Below are 7,953 nucleotides of genomic sequence, written 5' to 3'. Positions count from 1 at the left end.
AAGAAGACTTTGTCTTCTAACCAGTTGGATGTTGAACAACAAAAGAAAACTGATGCTTACAATTAGACTATTCTAGAAAAGTCTATAAGGCTATAGGGAGAAAATCTTTCCTGGTACCATTTTCTCCCCCTACATGAGACTGAATTAAGCTCTATTTTCTGGTGCTCCCATGCTCTTCAGTGAATACTGAGAATCTACATTGCCTTATTTATCTTTGTGTCCCCAGCATTCAGGAGTATCTGACACTTCAGTAAATATTTGTTGCATGACTGTATATTGCTGTCACTTCAGAGGCTTTGATTGTGGGCTGGGGTAGGAGGTTTCCTACCATTTGTTTATTATTGCTGTGGATTTCTTAATAATTTTTTTAAAGTCTTTTTCTTTCCACAGTAAGAGACGAAATGTAAGATAAAAGGGTTTTGGACAGGGGCAACATTTTGTGAGGACACAATTGCACAAACCTATAAATGACTCAAACTCTTGCTAGAAATCTAAGTATGCAAAAGGACAAAAATAATATTGGAGACATTTAAAATATAGAATGAGGTACTCTAGAAGCAGGGATATTTACTGAATTAGAAGAGTGGAGGCCCTGAAGATTATAAGAATAGCTAACGTATATTAAGCTCTTGAGTGTCATTATTTTTCTAAGTGATAGTTCATGGATTAACTCTCCATATCCTTATAGGTTAAGTAATTGTATAATTCTCAGTTTATACATGATGAGCTTGGAGCATGAAAGATTGAGCAATACATCCCAAATCACAAAGCCAGGAAGTCTTCAAGTAGTTTCCAATCCAGATTACCTGCCTACAGCCCATGCCCTTGACCACTGTGCTGTCCTCCTGTAGAAGCTGTGCGTTTCCTGCTTATTTCTCCCTAAAGCCAGCCCTAAAATAGTTGCATCTGATAAATCCAAGGTTTCTATTTCTAATATAATATGAAGACATGCTCTGCTTTACAATTATTATTTTACTATTGTTCCTAGTTATTCTGTTTGTGTTTACTTGGAATGCCTGAGGGATTCAGTAAAGATATTCCAATACATGTGCACAATCCTGAAGAAATCAATAGATGGAATGAAATGAAGTGAGATGTAAGCAGGCTTTCTATATTGAAATCATATTGTCCACTGGAGACTGTGCCTTTCTGCTTCTTCGGGAAAACAAGCAGCCTTGTGCTTCTGTGTGTTAGGAAAGCAAAAGTCCTGGTCTCGAAAGATGCTTTAATAACTAGTAGCTGCAAGCTATATTACTGAACTTTGTGTTACAAGCGATGGTGAGTACAATGTGACACACCATAGTTTTCATCCGATGATCTCAATCTGCTTAGAGTATAATAGTTTATCTCAACCTTTACCATCTTAAGCGCCACTAAGAGATTGAATCATCACAGGGAGGCCAAATGGAATGCATGCAATACATTGTATAATGGGATGGTTGATTCTGTTATGTAATGTAACAATCATGCCAAATAAAAACCGCTTGGTGTTGCTCTAAGATGCATATTTATGCCAGAGCCCCCATGCTGGCTAAGGTCACTGCAAGATAAGCAGAGCAGGCAGCTGTCTGCTGATGGGATCATTATTTTAGGATTTTTCCCCCTTCCCCAAGATATCTCTCCCCTTAATATTTATGCATTTATTCTGTCAAGAAGAACTCATTGAATACCTGTTATGGGCAAGGCATTTGTATTAGAGATGCAGAGTTATACATGAGCTAGTTTTCAATTATAGTAAGGTGTGATGAAAGCTATATAAGGAGGTGCAGACTGTCCCGGTATCCCAGCATGTCATACAAGGCCTTTGCCTTTTAGATGCAGCTAGCTTTGCCTTCCTTACTGCCTCCCAATTCAGCCTAGTTGTAGCCATATTGGAATTCTGGAGGTACCATTAAAAAGTCTGTTTTCACATTACCATCATTTCTACAAGCTGCTTCCTTTACTTGAAATTACAGCCCCCCTCTTTTCTGTTTGGTGAACTCATATCTGACTACACATATTTAGTAGAAATGCAGACTCCTTTTTGAAATATTCTGACTTTTCTACCTTTTTCTCCTTCCTCTCTCAGTCAACCTGCCTTTTTAAAAACTCCAAAGCATTTTGTTTTGATATCTCTATGGCATTTATTATTATATGTCACAAGATATTACCCTGTAGACAATCTTTTACTTTTATTGGTTTATAAACTCTTTAGAGCAGAGATCATATATTTCTTCCTGTCCAGCATTTATTGTAGAAAACTGCATACTACTCAAGAAATGTTTTCTAATTAACATAGTGAATGAATCAAAAAATACCACTTGCTTAGGAGCTATTGTGAAATTTACATATTTAATAACATTTAATTTTTAGAATTCTGCAAGATAAATATTATCCTCATCATTTTACAAATTGAGGAAACAAAAATGTTGATAGGCTGAAATTCCACACAGCTTGAAAATGGTGACTTTGTCTGGTTTCAATGGTCATCTTCTATTTTACTATCCTGCAGAGAATACATAAGAATGGTTGTATAATTACATAAAGGATCCCTTCATTCTTGCTACTCAGAATATATTGGACAGATCAGCAGCATTGACAGTACATGGAAGCTTGTGACAATGCAGAATCTTAGGCCCTGCTTTACATCTATTGAATAAGAATTTGCATTTCTAACATGATTTTCAGATTATTCTTATAAACATTAAAGATTAAGAAACATCCATTAACCTCAGATTTTCCTAGATTTATCTTGTGTCCTAGCGTTTTTAAAACTTCCTAGTCTGTACAGCTCATCTCAGATACACAGAAAATTGATGCTAATTATTACATCCATCCAGTAAGCAGAAGGAAGCCCACAGTTACCAGTTTTGGCATGTCCTGGAAGACTAGTAAGACCTTACCTAACTTTCTAGTATTCTAGTATCCTTCCTTCCTTGTTTCTCCATTCATCTCCCTTAATCATCCTTTGAGAGAAGAGGGCTAAGTAATGAAAACAAACAAACAAACAAAAACACCTTTAACTTACAAACGTGAAAATATTCCAAGTGCTTCTCATTAAGATTATTTGATTATGAGCAGTAAAGCAGTACTTAAGCTAGCTAAAGAAAAGGCAGCTTAAGAATATTTATGGAGTGATTTCAGTAGTGGGCTTTCATAGATGTCTAAGTAGACGATCAGTAATAGGACTGGCCTCAAGGAAATAGATCTAAAACAGGGTAATTTAAGGATTTTAGGAGTTTTAGGGTCTTCTCTTAGTGATTTACCATTAATATATTTCGACTACCCTGTCTCTGCCCTCACAACCATCACCATTGTGTGCTCCTCTGTCATTTCCTCTTCTCACCCTAATTTTTTATTTTTTTCTTTCGGGTTCTAGAGATTGAGACTGTGATTGGCTAATCTCATGTATTTGTAAGGCCTCATGAGTCCTAAATTACTGGGTAGTATATGAGTTGCGGAAAAACTTCTGTGGTCACATTGCTAGCTCCAGTTCCATACCCGTGGTTTGAGGTATAACATCATTTTTTTTTATAAATATTCTTTTAGCTTCTGAAGAGCCTTGAGACAACCGGTTTCCATTAAAAGGGTGACATGTAGATCATACTATAAAACATGTCTAGGGTACAAAGGAAGAAAATAAGTTAACTTTTTCTACGTTAGTGTTGAAATTTCCAAATCACTTATGAAATTCTCCGTTTCTTCTCTGGAGCATCCAACCTCTTTCAGAAATAATCCTAGAAGAGAACAAAACAGTTCATGAGTTGGAATTATAAGGCAATAGTGAAAGGAATTACCAACAGGTAACCAAAGAAATGTTTGTTTGTTTTTTTTCACATTAGAGATGCTATCTATCTACTCATTTATTTATAAGGTGTTTTCTCTAATCAAAAAGGAATTGGGAAAGAGGTTTTAATTATTTAACTTTTTTGAGGACTAGCATAAGAGTTGTTTCTTGTATTGTACCATCTGGTATGGGATTAGCTTTAAACATATTCTCAATGTTATGACAGACTTAAAGGGTGTTAACACTAGCTAGCTTGTCATATACTCCAGAGATGTGACTAATTGTTAAAATTCTGCAAGATATGGTGTTACATTAAGAGACAAAACATGGGACATTGTCCTATTGGCTTAATTTTTTTAATCAGGTATTTATTGAGTACCTACTATAATCTGGAATTATGGACATGCAAAAAAACATAGCTGGGTCCTTCGGGGGTTATAATTTAGTGGTCACAGCTATCCAAGGAAATGTTTCCAAAACTTACGTCAACTAAAAACATATGTGCATAGCCCATGAGCTTAAGATATGGCTTTTGTTTATGTATATTGTTCCTCTTGTTCAATTTCATTCAAAATTTTGTATATTGAAATTAACATTAATTTGCTGCTCTGTTAATTATCTTCACTAATCTAAGCAATATGGAAAAGGGTGAGAATGAATAACTCTAGCTTAAGCCTGAAAAAACATTTAAAAAATATTGAAAGACTAAGAGTTAAATACACAATTACTTGGTGGTTATTTTAGGGGTTGTTATAAATATTAGGTGTGGGGTAATGCCTTATCCTTGAACAAGGAGGGAATATAGTATAAAAATAATAGTCATCTGTTCTGTCAGCTCTTTGGAAGTATCTATTTTAAGCACTGTTTGGAATATGGTTTATTTGTAATGAATATTAATCCATTTTATTCCTATTATAATACAAAGTCAAGACAACTTTGTAACTAAGTTACAACTGAGGGAGACAAGATATGAGTCCTTGATGTGCATCACGAACGAGCCCAATATTTACCTTGCCCAAAGTACTAGTTTTCAAAAATTGCCACAATCCTATGGTGATTTCCTATTTCCATGTAAAGTGGTTTAGATACAATTCTACTTATTCAAAGTCCATTCTCTACCATGGCTAGAACTTGGTGAAGATTGAGCTACAGAGAATATTAAAGATTGTCATACCAGTTGTACCATAATAACAGATTATTATGCTACTATACATTTTCAGGAAAACTATTAAAAGCACTCTAAGAAAAGAATGACTAGAACTGTGTGATAGATGTAAAGAAATGTCTAGTAAAACCTTTTCTAGGATTCTCCTAGATGTCTTCTACGTTAGAGAATTGAGCATGTACTAAATATATAGGAAAGGGTTGTTCTTATTTTTGCTTTCTCTTCCATCCAGTTGATTAGGAGAAATTACCAGCACAGAATATTCTCCACAGAGCTCCAGAGAGAACATAAGGAAAGTACTGGAGTCAGCTCTTGACTTCTTTTTCTCAACATTAGAATTGTTATTTTTCTTTTTTTCTTTTTTCTCTCTGATGGGTGGCTTTGTAACAAAGAATCCTGGGGCCTCACTGTAGCTCAGCAGTGATGAGAAATGCATGTACTCTGTGGCTGGTTTTTGGTTTATTCTTCCTTTCAAAGAAACAGTATGCACTATTTCTGCTTCTGTATCACCAGTAGCTGGCATATTTGCATCAAATTTGCCCAACAAGCTTATTTCTTTCTTGGTCCAATGTAAATGGCAGTTTATTCTGTCATATGGGCCCAGACAATGAAAGCTTCTTTGGAAATTAGACCTAAGAGCACTCATTTCGATCACATAAAGAAACAAGGACAAAAGCTACTGGTATAAAATAAATATTTAATTTGGTTTGTTTTCATTAGGTAGGTTAATTTAAATGCATATTCCTCATTCCTATCTAGTTATATTTTACTTTACATATTATGTGTCATAAAGTATAGAAACAGTTAACATACCATAAACTTCCAAATTGGCCAACCAAACTAGCAGTGAATATGCAGAGGTGTGACAAGAAATAAGGGTGGAAGATTTTTGCCATTGTCCATAATCTCCTTCAGGCTATCCATTATTAGTCCCGGATAGGTATATGATCTTAGAGAAACAAACATATAATTGCAATTCCTCAGATATCTCTCCCAATCAAATTGCTACCCATAATCTTTTCCAAAATAGAAATTTTGGAAATGCTACTGTTGTTTTTTCATTGACAACATTAGCTGGGACTTTATTAAATATCAAATATATTTTTCTGGTATTTTGCTTTCTTTTTCAGGACAAAAGGAAAAAAAAAATGATCTCTGGCAAGTTTCCATAGTTCAGAGACTTGGTCAAAGAAATTTCTCACTCTCTCTCTTGGCAATGTCATAGCCTTTTGCAAATATGAGAAAAGCAATCATCAGTAGCTAGAAGAGTCTCTAGACTGAGGTATGTTGTTATAATCGGGTCAGTTGAGCCTGCTTTCAGCTTATTTCACATCACAAAAATGTCATAAGACCAATACTTTCTTTGGAGTAGGTACATTCTAATGCTACCAGGTTGCAAGCCTGGGGCAACAGAAGGTAAACTAGTGTCAGTGAGCACATCATGTTGCAAAGGCATCATAATAATTGTATAGACAGCAAAGGATTGCATTTCACTACTGTGTAGCATCAAATACATAAGGCAAATGCAAACAAACTGTTGTCACCTACCAAGATTGGAAACCCCATAGTAAAAATCCTAAACTGTTCATTACAAGCCTAAGTGAGCCCATTAGACTTACATTAGACTTAAGAGACATGAGAAAACAGTGCTACTGAACTGACAGAGATGTAAAATTTCCTAATACAAGAGAAAGCACCACAAATTCAAAAGCTGAGTCTATTGTATTAGCTATGTTATTTTCAATTTGGAAAATTCATAAGGCTGATACTAGCATTGCTTTTATGAACTTGTTAAAAGAGGTGATAGAAGAAATATCTGAACAGCATCATTTCCATATTTGTCTCTTTTTTCTTGTTAGGAGTACTGCTAAAACAAAATGGGATTTGGGAGAAACTTGTTTGTTTCTGGTGTATCTGGTATGGATCAAAAAGAATCAAACAGAAAAGAAAGTTCTGGTAAAATTTTGAAACCCAATTTATATCAGAAGTTTATTTTGATTTTATTATGTTTGATGCTAGTGAGAGATAAGACAATCATGAAAGGTTTTGAGTACAGATTTTTAGAACTGAGTGATGAGCAAAACTGACAATTCTTATTCTTATCAAATCCTTTTGAGTCTACAAAATAGAAGGTTCCTTGAATTTTCTGACATCTTCACATCTCATCCTGCCCCAGACTTGGAGGCTCTGACAAACATAAAAGTCAAAAAATACAAGCAAGAAAAATTTTTCAGCTGCAAACCTGTAAAAAACAAAGCAAAAAACCGCCAACCAACTAACCAAGCAAACAAAAAAATTGTCTCATTCAGTTGAGGCTGAATACTCTTTTTAATATTAGGTGGCTCCACAAAGGTATTTGACCTAAAATTGAACTAACGTAAATAAGAAACTGAAGTAGAATGTAAATTACAATGTTGAGACTTAGCTTTTCTTTGCTAGTTTCAGGTCAAAATGCAAACTCAAATCACGGGGTGGTATTTGTGTTGCCTAGAAATTGGTTGTACTTTTGTGTGTCCAAGTAATCCCAGGAAATCTAGCTAATTACCTTTAGTTTATTAAAAACATGATAAAGCAAAGAAATATCTAGATAGTCTCATGTACTCTGCACACAGCTCACAGCAGTACTACAACCTCTTTTGATTTGCTTCAGCAAAATGAAACCTCTTCCATTCAAGGATGCTTTCTTTTTTTCACCATTGTCATCATGTGGCTATTATTACCACTATTATGACTACCACAATTATCTGAATATTTAATAAGTGTACATTTAATGAGCTACATTAGGCAGGGGAAGCATGAAAAGCCTCCACCTCATTAGCCTGGGTAAGTTATCAGACTTAATCAACAACAGACGGCTGTAGTTTTTCCTATTCCTATTGCATCAGCAACATGGATATCATATGATCCAGAAAGAGAGCTCCCTATTCAAGGAGGGCTCTAAGCATATCATTGCTTCCTGGAACAAGATGGGTGCTAACACTTATTCTCTGTTTCTTCTCTGAAGCATCCCACCTCTTTCAGA

The sequence above is a fragment of the Sapajus apella genome, unplaced genomic scaffold (assembly GCF_009761245.1).
Source record: "Sapajus apella isolate SASKATOON/1434 unplaced genomic scaffold, GSC_monkey_1.0 scaffold50, whole genome shotgun sequence".
In the NCBI taxonomy this organism is placed as follows: domain Eukaryota; kingdom Metazoa; phylum Chordata; class Mammalia; order Primates; family Cebidae; genus Sapajus; species Sapajus apella.
Note: the sequence above shows the minus strand (reverse complement) of the source record.